The sequence below is a fragment of the Canis lupus genome, unplaced genomic scaffold (assembly GCF_011100685.1).
Source record: "Canis lupus familiaris isolate Mischka breed German Shepherd unplaced genomic scaffold, alternate assembly UU_Cfam_GSD_1.0 chrUn_S88H247, whole genome shotgun sequence".
NCBI lineage: Eukaryota > Metazoa > Chordata > Mammalia > Carnivora > Canidae > Canis > Canis lupus.
Genome location: NW_023331853.1, coordinates 15,091 through 17,430, shown reverse-complemented (window position 1 = coordinate 17,430; position 2,340 = coordinate 15,091). Strand labels below are relative to the sequence as shown.

Here is a 2,340-nt window from a genome sequence, read left to right as displayed (position 1 = left end):
TTGATCAATTCCATTGAAACCTCCAGTTGGATACTTTTTTTTTTTTTAATTTTTTATTTATTTATGATAGTCACACAGAGAGAGAGAGGCTAGAGACACAGGCAGAGAGAGAGACACAGGCTCCATGCACCGGGAGCCCGACATGGGATTCGATCCCGGGTCTCCAGATCGTGCCCTGGGCCAAAGGCAGGCGCCAAACCGCTGCGCCACCCAGGGATCCCCAGTTGGATACTTTTGAGAAACATGATGAATTTTCTATAAAATATAAGTGAAAGAATAAAGGTTAACAAGTAGTCAAATATAGTCTTAACCCTTGCCATTTCAAGTGTGATTCTTGGACAGGCATCATCATTGTCATCATAGTGGTGGGATCTGGAATATGCAGACTCTTGGACTCACCTCAAGACCTAGTGGATCAGAATATGTATTTTATCGAAGTCCCCAAGTGATTTGTATACAACTGTTTCTGTTTGTGTATTTGTGTCTGTTTGTGTATGTTTTACTAGACAAGAGATTAGTATAAATCAATAAGAAAAAGAGAAATATCTCAACATAAGATTGCAACAATTGGACCCAGAACTTACAGAAAAAGACTTAAAAAGTCAATAATCTTATAAGGAGAGGTTCATATTCATTGGTAAATAGAAGAATTAAAATTTTTTTTCATACATCTGCCTTTATTGTGAGCAGCAGGTGGGAGAGACACTTCCATCAATAGAGGAGAAATTAGTTTACAAAAGTAGAGATTCAGTGAGGCCACCTGGTTGGAACTTTGGGAGATATTATGTAGGTGCTGACCCAGAACAGCAAAAAGGGAAATACAAAGCCCATATAGAGCAACACCACCAGGGAGATGGGAAGGCCTTTGTAGAGATCCCGAGTGTACTTGGTGGGGATAGCCTCTCAAAAGAAGAACCAGGTGGTGAAGAACATGCCAATGGCCAATAGCACCATAGTCAGATGGGAGAGAGAGCATCCAGGTTCACTGAGCTAGTGTATCTGCTCATGGCCTCAGCTCCATTTTGCCAGGAACAAGGTAATCCATTGCTTTGCCACTGGAATAGAAAAATGAAAATTATATCAAGAGATATCATTTTAGATACATTATGAGCCTGGATAACGCCACATATTTGGCAGAATGTGAACTACAGGAATCCTCATATTTTGTTGTGGGGATAAAAATTGCTGCAGAGCTCCTTGAAAGCACTGAAGCAGTATTTGGTAAAATTAAATATTTATAGGCTCTTTGAGCCGGCAATTCCAGTCCTAGACCCATACCACAAAGTCTATAAGGAAACACACACAGATTGATTAGTGCAGTGTTGCTTGTGATATCAACAAGCTATAGACGGTCTGGGCATTCATAACTTCATGATGGATGGATGTGTCTGGTAGGTGTACACTGTGGAATACTACAACAGACATATTAGACAATGGATTAAATAAACACACATGTTGAAAACAACATGCCTTATAGGAAAGCAAAAACTAGCTTTATAGCATCGTTTTTGTGAGTTAAAAAGATAACAGAAACCATTCATCTATGAGACCATATAGAAAAGAAGCATACACATCAAACACATTGGAATAGTTTACTATTTTAGGGAGGGTAAGGAATGGGAGTGGAAATAGGTAAAATATACCAAATAATTTAAATTCAGAAATGGACTAACGGTAGTAATTTGCTGTGAATTAAGGTGCATAATTAACTTTAATGGAAGAGAGAAAGACAGAGACAGAATGGTAAATTATAAGAATTTAATGTAAATTATATTAAAATAATCATGCAAATTATAATGCAATTATGTACAATTTAAAAGTCAATAGCCCCTATTTCAAGAGTTTTGAAATCTGACATTGCCCAGTAAAATAATATAATGCTTAGAAGTGATCCTTCGGAAGGTTTTATTTTTAAAATTTTATTTATTTATTTATTTATTTATTTATTTATTTATTTATTTATTTATTAAGATTTTATTTATTTATTCATAAGAGACATAGAGGGAGAGGCAGAGACACAGGCAGAGGGATAAGTAGGTTCTTCACAGGGAGTCTGATGTGGGACTCGATCCCCTGGAACAGGGATCACACCCTGAGCCAAAGGCAGACACTCAACCACTGAGCCAACCGGGTGCCCCTCTCCTAAACATTTTAATACATCTTCATCATATTAATACTTTGCCATCTAATCTCAAAGAAACTTTTTAGTCATGGTTGTATTAAAATAATCTATAAAAATTTAAATTTTGTTGAGATGCAGCTAAGCCTTATCTTTTCAGACTTTTGGGTTGATTACACGAGGGTTCAGCTGTCCTGCTTCTGCATGTACTCATATGGTTA

The 2,340-nt window shown here is 37.0% G+C and overlaps 1 pseudogene; it reads right to left on the bottom strand.

Moving 5' to 3' along the window:
• Positions 1-680: 680 nt before the first annotated feature.
• LOC119879449 lies at positions 681-1,007 on the bottom strand (annotated as a pseudogene).
• Positions 1,008-2,340: the final 1,333 nt, after the last annotated feature.